General features: G+C 40.0%; 1 protein-coding gene across 1 annotated transcript in view; it reads right to left on the bottom strand.

The window, feature by feature from the left end:
• Positions 1 to 18,209, bottom strand: part of LOC135106429 (uncharacterized) — a 58,276-nt gene that overhangs the window by 5,927 nt on the left and 34,140 nt on the right. The window lies entirely within an intron of this gene.

Below are 18,209 nucleotides of genomic sequence, written 5' to 3'. Positions count from 1 at the left end.
ACTGCATATGTGGCTTACTTAATGTTAAGTATGCACAAGTTGAACGTTGCGAAATATAACTGTACGTCATATAGTTCTCAGAAACTGATGCGTCAGATTATAAGTGATCCTTGTATACCTAGCAAACTTGCACTTTTCCTGCTGGCCTAGGGGCATGGTAGTGTACAAGTCACTCCATTTGGGTCTCAGTTTTTGTTCAGAAAAGAAAGAAGAAAGGGGGAATGATTTTTTTTTTTTTTTTTTTTTGCAAATCCTGTCCGGTGATTAGTCGATTCAGAAGGATGGAGGGCGTCCCAGTTGCTTCGTTTCGACAGGTATCCAGACGTGGAAAAGCTTGAGCGTATACATGCGCAAGGATCTGTAATTATGTAGAAGTGAGCCCAAAAAGGCAAAAAGAACAAAGAAAAATGTATTGTAACCACAAAGAAGAAAGAAAAAATGTATTGTAACCAAAAAGAACAAAGAAAAAATATATTGTAGCCACAAAGAGAAGAAAATATTAAAACCACAAAGAAAAAAATTCAAAGCCGCAATGAAAATAAAATATTAACGCCGAAAAGAAGAAAAAAAAAGCCACAATGAAAAAAGACATCGAGGCCACAAAGAATCGATTGAAAATGCAAAAGAAGAGTTGACTGCATGCCACAAAGAAAAATAGATTAAACATATAACTGATAATAATCCTTCGATATGTACTTGCTAAGTTATATGATTATTAAACTGAAAAACGTGTTTCCGGAAAATTTGCGAGAAAATATAAATACTGAATATTGATGTGAATACGAAATGTAACATTTTGAACTGTAAGAAGGTAAATAAATCAGGTTATAGTGATTATGTAATGGAGGAATGCAAAGATATTAGAGAATTACCATAGTAAGGATGTCGCAAATAATATGTGACACAGAACGCTGAAAATATTAGAATATAATTTAATTGTGTCATCAAGGAAGATATTGAAGTTGCAATTGCTAGGCGTAGAGGGAACTGAGATACTGCAGATAAATGTAGTACACGAATACATGGCACACTATATTGTGAATAATGTGGAAGTAGTATAACCATTCACGTGAAAAAATATTTAAGTGTATCCTCGACAGTTCTTTATGACATTGCATGAGAAAAGGAAGTTTAATATAATCATTTCGTCGAGAAATGACAATTTAACTAGTGAAAGAGTCTATGATAGCTGTTATATTGCTTGGTAGCTAGGGATAAACAGACAACGATCAGTGGGGTAGAGTGAAAATAAGATATGTTAACACAAGGGATATGAAGCACTGTTTACAGATCAAATACAGATATCTAAAGAACTAACACCACTGCATAGAAAACTAAGAGTTACAGAAGAGCTTTAAGGTGAAACAAGGAAAATTAAATTGCTGAAGAACATTGAGAATAGCGATACAGAAAATAATTCACTGGAGATGATCATGATAAGAAAAATTATTAGTTAGACGACGAAATTAATATATTTCAAAGCGTTATATTCACCTAGCAAGATGTGATGATGAATCATGAGGAAGACTTCGGGTCTAAACGAAAGTACGTGTTAGGTGTTAGCTTTGCCTTACGGTAATTACTTCCCTGATATACAAGGACTGAGAGTGGCAGCTGAATCCAAGAGGCCGATGAGCGAAAAATTGTGTGCCTTGTATATGAGTATATATATATATATATATATATATATATATATATATATATATATATATATATATATATATATATATATATATATATATATATAGGAGGGACACTGGCCAAGGGCAACAAAAATCCAATAAATAAAAAAAGCCCACTGAGATGCCAGTCCCATAAAAGGGTCCAAAGTGGTAGTCAAAAGTTGAAGGATAAGTGTCTTGAAACCTCCCTCTTGAAGGAATTCAAGTCATAGGAAAGTGGAAATACAGAAGCAGGCAGGGAATTCCAGAGTTTACCAGACAAAGGGATGAATGATTGAGAATAATGGTTAACTCTTGCATTAGAGAGGTGGACATAATAGGGGTGAGAGAAAGAAGAAAGTCTTGTGTAGCGAGGCCGCGGGAGGAGAGGAGGCATGCAGTTAGCAAGATCGGAAGAGCAGTTAGCATGAAAATAACGGTAGAAGACAGCTAGAGATGCAACATTGCAGCGAAGAGAAAGGGGCTCAAGACAGGAGGAGAGGAGTTGATGAGACGAAAAGCTTTTGATTCCACCCTGTCTAGAAGAGCGGAATGAGTGAAACCCATCCAGACATGTGAAGCATACTCCATACATGGATGGATAAGGCCCTTGTACAGAGTTACCAGCTGAGGGGGTGAGAAAAACTGGCGGAGACGTCTCAGAATGCCTAACTTCATAGAAGCTGTTTTTAGATAGAGATAATATGTGAAGTTTCTAGTTCAGATTATAAGTAAAGGACAGACCGAGGAAGTTCAGTGTAAAAGAGAGGGACAATGGGGAGTTTTCAGAACTAGCGGTTGTCACCAGGTGGCAGCACAGACACAAACTTTTCTCTCACATACAAGCAATATCAGATATACCTACAGTGTTATTCTATTTACATGAAGATGCAATGGGCTTATATAATATATTTTTCTACGTAATCCCTTCTAAGTAGTAACACAAGTAAAATCAAACTCTTTTCATGAACAAATGTATATAAGTTGATTTTCTAGTGAATCGGTATTTAGATTTATTTGGTCATCTTAAGATTTCCGAATGAATACACTCTTGATTGGAAACGTCTTAATCTAGACGACAATAAACATAAAGGCAACATGTCTGTGACAGTCAAAAGTCCAAATTACATAGATCTCCATCCTAGTTTATGGAAACGGCAATTTTAATAAAAAAAATTGGCAACTCGAGTGTCCTGGCGATAGTAATGCTGTATCTCTAACGAAAAAAACACCTGACTCCGCCGCGCTGGTTGAACTTAAGAAACACGTTGTTGGACAAGAAGTTAAATGTTGCTGCGGTGCCCATCTCCACTACGCCCTAAGCAATGGATTACGGTAGCTGGACACTACAGCAACTGAGAGATCGCCTGAGAGATGTTTGTTTTGGTTCTTGATTACTTTGCCTTGTCGCTGCTTCGTGAGAGGGATGCTAAAATCCCACAAAAAACAAAAAAAAAAAAAAAAAAAAAAATAGAGCCATATATCACGATGTTACTGAGTAGGTTGTGTCATACTATATAGTACAGTGTGATTTTATATTTTTTTCATTGTCCATATCAGTAGATTTTATACTTGTAATATGCTTTATTTAAGATAATGCTAGCAGTTTACTCGATAATCACACAAAAAAAAAAAAAAAAAATTTGACCACATTCTCTAAATATTATCCATACCGGATATTGAAAAGTCGATACATTATTTCAATAATATCATGATGATCAATGTTCTATGCATCTTTACGCACCTGGGATTTACTACAACAATATTTTAGATCTCTTTCCTACAGTTAGATGAGCAGCAACGACATCTAGCGGTTTAGTTCCGAAAACGCCCCATTGAGTGTCATTGAAGCAGAGAGGATAGTTGTCTGGAAGGTTGTGTCGAGTTAATAGATGGAGGAATTTAGTTTTTGAGACATTGAACAATACTAAATTTGCTCTGTCCCAATCAGAAATTTTAGAAAGATCAGAAGGTAAGGGTTCTGTGGCTTCCCTGCTTGAAATGTTTACTGGACTTCTATGAAAAGACATGGAAAAGTGCAGAGTGGTATCATCAGCGTAGGAGCGGATAGGACAAAAAGTTTGGTTTAGAAGGTTAATGATTAATAAGAAGAGTGTGGGTGACAGGACAGAACCCTGAGGAACACCACTGTTAATAGATTTAGGAGAAGAACAGTGGCCGTCTACCACAGCAGCAATAGAATGGTCAGAAAGGAAACTTGAGATGAAGTTACAGAGAGAAAGATAGAAGATGTAGGAGGGTAGTTTGGAAATCAAAGCTTTTGTGCCAGACTCTATCAAAAGCTTTTGATATGTCCAAGGCAACAGCAAAAGTTTCACCAAAATCTCTAAAAGAGGATGACCAAGACTCGATAAGGAAAGCCAGAAGATCACCAGCAGAGCGGCCTTGACGGAACCCATACTGGCGATCAGATAGAAGGTTGTGAAGTGATAGATGTTTAAGAATCTTCCTGTTGAGGATAGATTCAAAAACTTTAGATAGGCAGGAAATTAAAGCAATAGGACGGTAGTTTGAGGGATTACAACGGTCACCCTTTTTTAGGAATAGGCTGAATGTAGGCAAACTTCCAACAAGAAGGAAAGGTAGATGTTGAAAGACAGAGCTGAAAGAGTTTGATTAGTTAAGGTGCAAGCACGGAGGCACAGTTTCGGAAAACAATAGGAGGGACCCCATCAGATCCATAAGCCTTCCGAGGGTTTAGACCAGCGAGGGCATGGAAAACATCATTACGAAGAATTTTAATAGGTAGCATGAAGTAGTTAGAGGGTGAAGGAGAGGGAGGAACAAGCCCAGAATCGTCCAAGGTAGAGTTTTTAGGAAAGGTTTGAGCGAAAAGTTCAGCTCTGGAAATAGATGTGATAGCAGTGGTGCCATCTGGTTGAAATAAAGGAGGGAAAGAAGAAAAAGCAAAGTTATTGGAGATATTTTTGGCTAGATGCCAGAAGTCACGAGGAGAGTTAGATCTTGAGAGATTTTGACACTTTCTGTTAATGAAGGAGTTTTTGGCTAGTTGGAGAACAGACTTGGCATGGTTCTGGGCAGAAATATAAAGTGAGTGAGATTATGGTGATTTAAGGCTTAAGTACCTTTTGTGGGCCACCTCTCTATTGTGTATTGCACGATGACAAACTGTGTTGAACCAAGGTCTGGAAGGTTTAGGTCGAGAAAAAGAGTGAGGAATGTACGCTTCCATGCCAGACACTATCACCAGAAGGGCAGTACGACCTGGGGACGTTTATGGTCCCCTCCCAAGATGGGGACTCCGAGGCTGGTGTAGGAGTCGCCATGAATTTTAAAATTCTGAGTGAATTGTGTGTGTGTGTGTGTGTGTGTGTGTGTGTGTGTGTATTATTAGGTGCTCTTAGTTTTGTGTGGAGGAAGAGAGTTGTCTTTAGATGGCTGGCTGTGACTGCCCCCTTGTGTTGTGATACACAAAGGGAAACGTTCAGTGAGGTCACAGCTGGGTTTAATGATAAGTTCACAGCATCCCCTAATCCAGTGCTTTAGACCTCCCTGGGAGTAATTATCATTTCGGCAGGTGCCTACTGCCTCCTCCTCAAAATGATATGAACCTATGATTAAAAGCCAGAAATGTCACGGTATAGATAGTCTTGGTCAAATATAGACCAATCTCATGTCAAGTTAAATAGAATGTAATTTCCTTGTAACAAGAGGCAAGAAAAACATTGTAACATAACGGCTTTTGAAGCATATATTATGATCTATATTATCAGAGATAGAAAAGAAAATGACTCAAATGGAGAAAAGAAATAGAAAGAAAAAAAAAATGTTGCACGCAACGCGGACTCAGATCATGCATAATTGCTATAGTGTTGTATTTTCATAAAGCGAGGAAGGAAAAGGTTAATGTTAAATCTGCAATTAGTGATATGCTTAAAATATTAACAATCGTTCATCTTGTGCTAAAAAGTAAAAAGTTGCTACTTAAAGTGATTGAGAGAATATAAATGAGATGAAAATATTTGTGTATATGGATAATGGGAAGTCATTACTTATATGGGAGACTCTGATGTTGTTCAGTTGGCTATTAAATCCATTGCAGCAGTTCATATTGATCTTATGATGTGATTAAAAACCATGATGAAAGTACACGGTTTGAAATAAGTATTGTTGTTCCCTCTATACATTATTTGACCGCAGAATGAAATGTTTATTCATCTAAGAGAGTACAGATAGGTCAGTTTACCCAAAGCTGATATGAGTGACTACATTACAAACTTGGGCTGCTAATTATAACTTTTAGAGAGATTCCCGCCGACACCTTCTGAAGTCCGCAGGATGATCTCCTTTCCATTATTTCTTTATAAATATAAGTGTTTTCTGATTGCATCAAACTTTTAGTCATATTGAGAATACACAGAACTGATTTTCCTGGCTTATGATATAACTGTTGTGAAAAATATGATTGATTGTTGGTCTCTCCTCTTACTGGTCAAGATACTGAATGTTATATTTTGCTTTCTCCACAAAGGGTCTATTTTTAAACTCAGAAGTTATGAATTCTGCTAATATATGCCTTCCCAGCAGTTATGGATGGGTACCTTTGTCTCTCAACAATGTAAAGATAACCTGTAGTTCCTGATAAAAGCATCAGCCTCTCGGGACCCGGACTGGTACGACTGGTTGTGGACAGTGCTGGCTGTTGGGGTCACCCCTGGTGTTTGCGAGCGTGGGTGAGGGCCGCACCTATGGCTCCCCTGGTTCCGGCAGCATGGAGCTGGCCTTCCAAACCCACACCCTGCACCACATCCACGGATGAGGGAACGAACACCCAGCCAAGTGACCAGTCACACGAGGATGCGCGATCATAAGGAGGGAGGCATGTTGTAACCCAAGAAACAAGAAGAAATGAAACATGTAAGAAGAAACAAGAATGAAACAAGAATGAAAAAGTGAAGAAGGAAATAAGAAGTAGAAAGAATAAATGAGGGAAGAAGATGATAAACACGAAAACAGGTAGCAAGAAACTATCACCATCCTGATAGATAAAAGACGAGACGTGACCACCAAATTCAATATACCAATGTAAAACATATCGCGGGGCAGACTGTGGACAGGAAAATGATCATGTTCCAGTAATTGCAAACATGAGAGCGAAACTGAAAAGAATGCAGAAGAAGAAACAAGACCCAAGAAGAGAATGGAGTACAGTACTGAAAGATGAGATAAAGTCAAAGTTTGAAGTAGAGGTTAGGAACAGATTTGAAATGCTGTCCTTAGTAGAAGAATCAGAAGGGATCGAGAAGTGGGGAATCTTACAAGACGCATTAGTTAGAGCAACAAAAGAGATCGTACCTAAAACAAGAAAAAGAGCAAGACAGAAATGGATGACACCTGAAATTTTGGAGCTTATGGACGAAAGAAGACTGTATAAAGACAATCGCGAAAGGTATATTGAGTTGGATAGGGTAATAAAAACGAAGTTCAAACAAAGAAGAGAAGAATGGCTGAACGAAAAATGTAAAGATATAGAACAAATTGCAAATGTAAAATCAGAATCTTATGTGTGAAAATGTGAGAGAGCTAACAGGGAAGAAGAAACCAACAAGAGATTCTGTAATTATGGACAAGCAAGGAAATCTGTTGATGGAGGTTGATAAAATATTAAGATGGGAAGAATACACACAAGACTTGTATAATGATGAAAGAGGAGCTATTTCAGAATTTGAAGGTGTTTTGGAAAGACCATCTAAAAGGTGAAATAACGGCAGTCATAGGAAGAATGAAAAATGGTAAAGCTACGGGTGAAGACGTAATAGTGATAGAAATGGTACGAGCAGTGAGTGATTTGGTTGTGGATAAAATAACGGAGTCAGCAAACAAAAAATATGAGATGGGGTATGTGCCAAAAGCCATGCAAGAAGCAATATTCATAAACATCCCCAAGAAGATGGGAACTACTGAATGTGAAAAACACAGAACAATTAGTATTATAAGTCAGATGGGAAAAATAATTCTTGGAGTATTGAGAAATAGATTGAAGAGAAAGGTTGAGGAAAATGTAGCAAAAGGAAAGGGATGGGCACCAGTAATGCCATTTTCTGCTTAAGAAATATTATTGAGTGGGCAGTGGAGATACAGAAGGATCTATACATGTGCTTTGTCGATTATGATAAAGCACTTGATACAGTAAAGCATGAAGAACTTGTGAGAATACTTAAGGAAACAGGTGTGGATGGTAAAGACATAAGGTTGATAGCAAATTTGTACTGGAATGAAAAAGCAGCTGTGAAAGTGGGAGAAATGAAGTCAGAATGGGTAAATATAAGGAGAGAAGTGAGGCAGGGGTATGTACTTTCCCCAGACCTCTTCTCCTTGTACGGACAGAAATGCATGGAAAGTTAAATAGAGTTGGAGGGAGTGAGAATTGGAGGAAGAAACGTGACAAATATACGGTATGCTGATGATACAGTTCTTTTGGCGGACTCAGAGGAAAAGCTGCAAAGGCTTGTGGATGAAATACAAGAAACAAGTGAGGAGAGAGATCTGAATATAAACACAATGAAGACGGAAGTCTTGAGAATAACAAAGAGAAGTCAAAGGCTCAGAATAAGGATATATATTGGTGGAAGTCAGATTAAACAGGTTCGAGAATTTAAATATCTGGGGAGTATTGTGTCAGAGGAGGCAGATTGTGAAAAGGAAATAAAGAAGAGAATCGGGTTGGCAAAAACTGCTTTTATGAATATAAGAACTTTGATAACAAATTTGAGTATGAATATGAAATTGAAAATCAGACTATTGGAATGCTATGTGTGGTCAGTTTTATTATATGGTTGTGAAACATGGACTATTAAAAAGAAAATGGAAAAGAAGTTGGAGGCTGCTGATATGTGGTTCCTGAGAAGATTGCAAAGGATTACATGGACAGCAAGAGTGACAAATGAGGAAGTGCTAAGACGTGTAGGAGTGGAGAGAGGCTTGATAAGAAGTATTAGGAGGAGGCAGTTACAGTTTTTGGGACATATCCTGAGAGATGGAGGATTGGAAAGAGATTGTTTGCTGGGGAGGATTGATGGGAGAAGAGCAAGAGGAAGGCAAAAAAAAAAAAAAAAATATATGGAGACCTTGCTGGAAAGTATTAACATGGGATGGAACATCGAGGATCTGGTTAGGATGGCGGAAAGAAGAGAGGATTGGCGTTCTATGATAGCTGACGTCACATGACAAGCACTTCGGTAAGGTAAGGTATGATCAAAGTAAGAGAAAATAAATATAGTTATTCGAAAATGAACCTTATTGAAAGTTATTGGAAAATGAACTGTATGATCGGAGTATTGAAAAATAAATCTTATAGCAACTGAAGCCTTGTTGGGGCAAAAGGTCGCTATAACATCATGTGTATATTAGGAGATGTAGGAGACAGGAATAGAGAGAAACAGACAGAGACATGAGCTAGGCAGAGCTGTCAGACCAGCCCTGCCCTCCGCAACAGTCCTCCCACTGCCCAACAGAATGTTGTAGTCTCAAGTAGTATTGTTTACTGCCTCCTGGATGACAGGCCTTGTCAAGACCTAAGTACTTAGGTCCTCTGAGGCTGAACTGAATCAACCAGCAGTGGGATTTAAGACAAAACAGGGTCACTAACAAGAGATACAAGAAACTATTACAAAAGAGTGCCCACGAACACACAGGAGGGTCAGTCACTGCTCACTGCACAAGAGTTCAGCCTGGACACACGCCGCCGAGGAGTCACTTCCCTTAGTATAGTGCGTGGTATATACAACTACTGTGGAGACTCCTATTCTATATAAGCAAGCTAGGGCGTACGTAATGACTCACTCATCCCCTTTAGGCAACTGACCCAGCTAAGTATTATCCCGCCCTAGTCTCCATCAAATATTAGAGCTCATCTCAGTACATCTGCTTCATTCAAGCGCTGGGTAGTGACTGGAAAATGCGCCTCTCCCTCTGCTACTAAGGGGAGGGGCTACAAGGAAAAGGGGGGTGTGACACACACACACACACACACACACACACACACACACACACATACACACATACGGACACCCACTAACACATTGCTCCCCACGTGGTCTTTACTTGAATAAAACACTACTTCTAAAAATTCAGCTGATTCAACTATGGGGGCTAGATGAATAGTGATTACTTCATTGTCAAGGGCAACTCTTCTACTAAAAAGTCTCAAATTCAATGGATAAGGGGAAGTAAGGGAATTTAAGTTGGGATTATGAGTAACTGCGTGGATAAATATCTTAGAAGTTTCAGGTTGAATACGTACCTGAACAGGACGCATCTAAGTCTCGTCCTGGGCTTCTCTCTCTCTCTCTCTCTCTCTCTCTCTCTCTCTCTCTCTCTCTCTCTCTCTCTCTCTCTCTCTCTCTCATTATTTTTTTCTCATGCATTCTTTCTTTCTTCATTTCATGTTCCTTTATCTTGCTGTACATTACAATATATATACTGTTACGAACGGCCGTGTGGGTGCATGTAAGGCCCCCATTAGCGAGATTTGGCGGGAGAGTAGGCGTGGGTCGTGGTGGTGGGCGTGGGGACTACATCCCGTGGGCAGTTCTCGCCAGGATTCACTCTCAAGAAGACGCATGATGCCCTTGCTCCTGTGTCTTTGTTCTTCCCCTGTGGAGGGCAGTGTTGTGCCCTGCACCCATCTAAGGAGCCAGTCTGCAAGTGTGCCGTGTGAGTGACTGTGACATTAGGGAAGTAAGAACTATGCCATGACTGCGTAATGTGCCTGCCATGAGAACAGATGCAAGTCCATGTGACTGCGTGTTTCTCTCTCTTTCATGTCTGTGGCTTGTGACCACTAAAGTGCCTTGAGAAAGTGTTTCCCCCTGGCTGCAGATTATAGGGACCCAGGGAAGTCCTGCACCATGCTTTCATGTAGCCAGCGCAGGTGTAAGTGTTACTTGTATCCCATTCTGTTTTCCCTCTACCTCCTGGATTGCTGGGAAATGCGGCTGGTGAGTCTGTGTGCGGTGAGTGTAGCCCGACCAGCGAGTGCCATGTAGCAGTGGAAGGAGCTGGGGACAGTAGGGGACTGTCAGGGTGGCATAACAGTGGTGTCAGGAGTGGGGACTGTGCCCTTAGTTTGTCTTACCAGGGGACACGGGCCGAGGCAAGATGGCGGACTGCTTGGTGAGCAGCGCAGGGCATGGCACAGTGCTGCTAAGTGTTGTAGGGGGTGCTTCCTCCGCTCCGGAGGAGAAGCCTGACAGGATGCCTCTGATAATACAGCAGATGTTACAACAGATGGCTCAGCAGTTGGCACAGCAGTGGGCACAGCTGTGGGCATAGCAAGCAGAGCAGCATTCACAGTTCAGAAGACAGATGGCACAGCAGAGGGCACAGCAGGTGCAACAGCAGGCACAGGAGGCAGCACTGTTAGGTACAACAGTTACAGCAAGTGGCACGGCAGACCCAGAGGATAGTGGAGGACCCCAAACCTGCCCTGCAGAACGAGATGCAAGCGGTGCAGGATCCTGTCAGTGAGCGCAGTGTCTGCGGTAAGGTGGAAGAACGGGAGTGCGACGACGAGTGCAGTGACTGTGGTGGTGTGGAACCGCAAGAGTCCGCTGATGAGAGCCGTGCCTGTGGCGAGGTGGAACCACAGGAGCATGTCGAGGAGCGCTGTGCCTGTGGCGAGGTAGAACCACAGGAGTCCGCTGACGAGAGCCGTGCCTGTGGTGAGGTGGAACCGCAGGAGTCCGCCAAAGAAAACCATGCCTGTTGGAGGTTTCTGAGTTGCGGCTGGGAGGCGTCACTGGCAAGTGCGGCGCCGTGCCGGGCCTGGACCTGGGAGGTGGACGTCAGTGAGTGAGGCGCAGTGAGGCGTCTGCCTGGTCTTCGGCGCCGTCCTGAAAGGCCTTGTACCTGCTGTGGCTGGAATCCCTGGCATGAATGGGAGCGTCGTAGAGTTCCAAGAGGAAGTTAAGGGCGCGCGGCAAGGCGATGCCTGCTCCTTGGAGGCGACGATCGGAGCAGAAGGGAAAGTGGGACAACAGAGCGGCAGGCCAGGCGGCAGCAGAGATGCAAAGGCAGACACGATAAGACGCCTAGCCCAACACCGCCAGTACCCTGTCGGCCAGCTGCAGCGTGCGTGGAGCTCCTAGTGGAGGGATGGACGACACGCGATGAAGCGGTGTCCTGATCCTCGGAGGCGACGTTCGGGGCACGAGTGAAGAGACGCTGTGTAGCAGATGCGAGTGAAGCCCAGCCAACTACCGCTGCCACCATGTGAAGGAAACACACCTCGGGACCAAGGATGAGGCGCTGCTATAAGGGTGTTACCTATGGTAGGAGGAGGATTATGTGTTTGAGTGTAACATATGCTAATATAATTTGTATCTGATGTCATTTGTAATTTGCTGATTATGTATCTGTATTTGCCATGGTCTTGTTATGATGTGTTTAGCTAGCTAGCGTGCCTGAGTTGAGTGCGTGTATTATAGCCGAGGACGGTTATTTTTCGCGCGATAAGGCAGTGTTACGAACGGTTTCACAGAAAAAATTATAGAGGGCTAATCAAAAATTGTCTAAAGAAAACGCTACATCGATCAAAATTGAATCTCAAAGAATTAAGAACGGTAGTAGCGGAAACTTAGAGCAGAGTCAAAAACTGATCTCTAACCTGCTTAGACGACACTGCTGTACATTTTGAGACAATAACGCCATCTCATCTCTTATATGGGAGACAATTAGAACCACTCCCATCCATCAACGTGGAGGATCATATCCTAGACCCTACCATAAATGATGGGTCTCAGTATTTGAAAGAAAGCAATCATCAATAAAACAAATTGTTACAGAGGTGGGGAGAAATGATAGAATATTTCCTCAGTCTTTGTGAAAAACTTTTATGGCGCTCAACAAGCCCAGAACGTATTTTCTTTTAAGGAAAATGACATTGTCCTATTAAAAACAGAGCAGAATCGTTCCACTTGCCCTTAAGCTAGGATATTAAAATCGTATCCTGATGAGAATGCTATTATTAGAATGGCTAACGTCATGGTAAAAGGATAAAGTACTCTCAGAACTATAAATAAACTAATTCTGCTGGAGTACTCTCCCGAGCCTACCCTGATCAACCATGTTAAGGTCACTAGACCCGAAGGATTGCCCTAGGTTTGGGAGAGAACAGATACAGAAGGGCGGAGCAGGCCACCCCGACTAGCGTCTTAAAGGTCGCGGGAGAGATGGAGGAATTTAATCTTAAGTGGTCATATGACCTGAATATAGATTCAGGAGATGGCCGACCCCAGGATGTGAAAATTTCCACTTGTATCACGCACAATATCAATACATTATTGGGTTGTGCTGTGACTTTTATATTAATTGTAAAGTCATATTAAAGGGTAATTTAGGTTAATCTAGTGCAAACTAAGTATTATTTATTAAAGTAAACAAAATAGAAGGTAGAAATATGCAAAATGTGTACAGCTTTTGTTCAATGACGTGACAAGGAAGCCAGGGGGCAGAGAGTCTGCCTGTCTCAGCAGCAGTCGTCCGCTTGCCACCAACATAACAAGTCCTTTTAAGACGCATTCTTATCACTCTACCAGATTCATGTAGTTAAATTTGCAAAGTTAAAAAGAACTTAGAAGCTCGGAACCATTGGATGTCTCAAGGAAGATATCTTAGCTACGAAACACGGCCAGCCGCTAGCTTGGAAACCGGCGACTACAATTCACCACCAACCGTCACTAACCCCTAACCACGTACTCCACAGCTAAGTTATTATTCTTTTTATGATTATATTTAGCGTTGCTCTCGGTGATTATGTGTTAGATGGGAGACAGTTGGGTGAGTGAATGGGTGAAATAGTTCCCACAATTCATCATCATATTAAATCATGTCATACAATGGAAAACATATAGAATATACCGTATCATTACCGATGGGTTTCATAAATTATGAATTAAGGATCTGACTCAGTAGAAACGTCAGCAGTTGTAAAAGCAGGAAAAGGTGTAAATGAAACATGATAATGTGTAAGAACTTGAACAGTATCTAATGGTAGAGAGAAATATGGCAGAATTGGCACTATATAGTTACATTATGGTGGTGAACAAATGACATTAAAGAAACGTGTCATACAGGGTGACTATTTAAGTGGGTTTGTGGATTCTGAAGAAATTTGAATGGGATAGCAGGAATTAAAATAATTGAAAACATACAAAATAGTCTAAGCTTTGATGTTGCTGTTGTGTTGCGAGGAGGAGGAGGAGGAAGACGAATGAAGTAGCGTGTGTTTTATCTTCCTTTAAACTTGAAATAGATAAGGGAGAGAGAAAATGTGTGTGTGTGTGTGTGTGTGTGTGTGTGTGTGTGTGTGTGTGTGTGTGTGTGTGTGTGTGTATGTGATGGAGGAATTGAGTTTTTGAGGTATTGAGCAAGTTTGCTCTGCCCCAATCAGAGATTTTAAAGAGATCAGAAGCCAGGCGTTCTGTGGCTTCCCTGCGTGAACTGTTTACCTCCTGAAGGGTTGGACGTCTATGAAAAGACGTGGAAAAGTGCAAGCTGGTATCATCAGCGTAGGAGTGGATAGGACAAGAAATTTGGTTTAGATGATCATTGATGAATAATAGGAAGAGAGTGGGTGACAGGACAGAACCCTGAGGAATACCACTGCTAATAGATTTAGGAGAAGAACAGTGACCGTCTACCACAGCAGCAATAGAACGGTCAGAAAAGAAACTTGAGATGAAGTTAGAGAGAATGATAGAAGCCTTAGAAGAATAGTTTTGAAATCAAAGCTTTGTGCCAGACTCTATCAAAAGCTTTTGATAGGCAACAGCAAAAGTTTCACCAAAATCTCTAAAAGATGATGACCAACACTCAGTAAGGAATGCCAGATCACCAGTAGAGCATCCTTAACGGAACCCATACTGGCGATCAGATAGAAGGATGTGAAGTGAAAGATGTTTAAGAATCTTGTTGAGGATAAATTAAAAACTTTAGATAGGCAGAAAATTTAAACAATAGGACGTTAGTCTGAATGATTAGATAGGATATAATATATATATATATATATATATATATATATATATATATATATATATATATATATATATATATATATATATATATATATATATATATATATATATACACACACACACACACACACACACACACACACAGAGAGAGAGAGAGAGAGAGAGAGAGAGAGAGAGAGAGAGAGAGAGAGAGAGAGTCCGACCTTTTCTAGTTTGATATCCGGCACTCTAGAATATTTTTTTTTCTTTTCCAGTTTCTGATTGCTTCTGCTATTCATTCCCTCTCATCCTACATATTTTGTCTCTTGTTTCTTGATTTTTTGTCACATTTTTTGGGTATTACTTTTTAAAAATTAGTGAGGTAGTATTAGTATACATCTATACTGTTTACATTTTGTTAGTCATTTTTAAAGATATTCACGATACGATTTTTTTTTCATTTATATTCCGATATATTTGTGATATATTGTCTGTGTCATTACTAAATGTACGACTCTTTACTAGTATTTGCTGTTGGGTCAAGGTACGGGAAGTAACCACTTATCTCAAATGTTTTAGACCTGAGCCGGAACAGTGTTGGGTGGAGAGAAGCCTCGGAGAAGTATGCAATGACTCGAGACCCAGTGGATTCGTTTCCGATCCGACTTTGGACGACCCTCCCACCTCACCAACAGTCACCTAGCAGGCTTACGCAAGTCAAGATACTCCCCACAGCCGGTAACGCGGTAGCGGCCGTCGCCTGGGTATTTGTGTGTGCGTTTCTATGTTTATTTTCGGTTAATTATTCCTTGTTTTGCGGGCATAAGAGGACTTAGTGCCCTTGCTTTCAGTCAGTGCGAGTGCTATATTCGGCGAGTGGAACGGGTTGCTCCGTTCAGGAATAAAGAGGGGAAGAGAGGCACGGTAGACGGTGTGAAGTGAGTGGTACAGCGTTGGGTAAGGCTCCAGTGACTCCCGGCTTGATTTTATATGTATGATGTGGAAATGTGTGGAGTTGGTGGTGTATTACTGAGGGGAAGTTGCTTGTATGTATGGTATGGCGGTGTTTTGATATGTATGTGGAGTGCTGGGGTATTGAGTTGATTATAGTGTATCTTTTGTATTGAGTTGATGATATTGTATCTTTTGCATGGAGTTGATTAATAATAATAATAATAATAATAATACTTTATTGCTCTTACAGAGAATTTGTCTTGTGCTTGCCAAAGTATAAAAGAGAAATATAGAAGTATAAAAATTCTTAAAACTATCAGTTACATCTATTAAATTCTCAATCATAAACTATCAAAAATAGAACACATTAAAATATTAAAAACATTAAAAGTATTGCTGATGTCCCTGAGTGCTGCCTTCTTTTACAACTGTTGATTCCCATTCAATATCCTGATACTAGATGGAACATACGACTCCCTATACCGAGATGTTCGGCCCTGCACAGATCTCCATCTTCTGCCAGATGGTAACAATTTGTAACATGTGTGCAATGGGTGACTGGGGTCTTTTATTATGATATTGCTTCTCTGAATAACCGCTCGTTTATACAGTTCCAACAATGGTTTTGTATTTTTTACTTTTAATCGGCTACATTTCTTTATTATCTTGCTTAGTTTACCTTTAGATTCCACAGTACTATTTCCATACCAGCAACATATAGCAAATGAAAAAACTGATTGTAGTATACTACTGTAGAACAAATCCATTATCTTACTACCAACTTTTAACTTGCATAGTTTCCTAACAAAAAACATCCTTGAGTTTGCCTTCTTATATATTTTATCTATGTGAGAGGAAAAGTTGAGTTTATTGTCTATGATCGTTCCTAAGTATTTGTATTCTTCTACTACTTCAACAGTTTCATCATTGATTTCCAACGGTTCATGTTGTACGGGAGTCTTACTAAAATCAATAATCATCTCCTTAGTTTTGTTAACGTTTAATTCTAAAAAATTATCCCTGCACCATGTACTAAAATTGTTAATTTCTTCTCTATAAATAACATCATTATTTACACAGAGAGAGACAATGGCAGTGTCATCTGCATATTTGAATATCATAGTACACTCATTTTGACTTCTACAATCATTTGTATAAAGAGAAAACAGTAGTGGTGACAATACGCAACCCTGGGGCGCACCTGTGTTTGTTACAATTGAGTCAGAGATCTGGTCCTTAAGCTTTACATATTGCACCCTACCTACCAAAAACTCGCGTATCCATAGAACAAGTGGTGGACTCACGTTAAGACTTATAAGTTTTTCCATTATATTGTATCTTTTATATGTGCTGTTCTAATGGTCCCAGTGCTGAGGTGAAGGATTATGGTACCAATAATATTGTTGTGCTGGTGTCGGTATTGTGATTATTGGGATTTATACATAGAGTTATACGTTGTTATGAACTATCCTTGCGTTCTGGTACGAGTGAAAGAATCTAGAACTCCTTCGCAGGCGTGGAAAATTTTGAGAGTTCGTGACAGTCTGGAACAGACGTTGTTTAAAACTCTTTGCAATATGTCCTAATATCTTATCTGATCCAATTGCTTCCATCTACTTCCTTAATTTCTATATCCCCTTTCTATTCCCACTGATTTCCCACTTTTCTTTCGTTCCGTCTTACGCAAGTTCACTTGCATATTTTTTTTTTAAATACACTTAAGTACTGACCCCTCTTTCTTCGGATCATAATCCCCTTTTAATTGTACTGATCATTCTTTTTTTTTTTTTCTTCCTATAACAATGTCAAAAAATGGCTTAAATTCTGTCATACTTGCCAAATACATCCTATTTGAATTTTTTTGCTATCCTCTTATCATTACAGATTTATGTCAAGTCAACAGTCTAGTGTATTAATGTGAATCGTTTTTCTCTATTTTCTCTCATATGTAATTCTTTCTCCCTTATTTAATTAATTTAGATTCTGCACTAAATGACTCATGTATGAGTGTGTGTGTGTGTGTGTGTGTGTGTGTGTGTGTGTGTGTGTGTATGTGTGCGCGCGCCTGCGTATGTGTCTACTGCTGTTCCATATTTAAACAGTATTGACCGTTATTGTCACTTTTTAATGCTTTCTCCACTCCTTTACTTCTTTTCTTCGCTGTTGCAACAACAACAACAACTACTACTACTATTACTACTAACTATTACTAGTACTACTAGCTAACTACTACTAGTATTACTAACTACTACTAGTACTACTAACTACTGCTACTACTAACTACTACTACTAATATTACTACTAACTACTACTACTACTACTACTACTACTAATACAACAACAACTACTACTACTACTACTACTACTACTACTACTACTACTACTACTACTACTACTGGTGCTGTTTTTTTTTATGTAGGAGGGGAAGAGGGACACTGGCCAAGGGCAACAAAAAATCCAATAAAAAAAAAAAAAAAAACACTGAAATGCCAGTCCCATAAAAAGGGTTCAAAGCGATAGTAAAAAATAGAAAGATAAGTGTCTTGAAACCTCCCTCATGAAGGAATTCAAGTCATAGGAAAGTGAAAATACAGAGTTT

This window comes from Scylla paramamosain, chromosome 13 (genome assembly GCF_035594125.1).
Source record: "Scylla paramamosain isolate STU-SP2022 chromosome 13, ASM3559412v1, whole genome shotgun sequence".
NCBI classification, from domain to species: Eukaryota; Metazoa; Arthropoda; class Malacostraca; order Decapoda; family Portunidae; genus Scylla; species Scylla paramamosain.
This window is presented reverse-complemented; position numbering and strand designations above follow the sequence as displayed.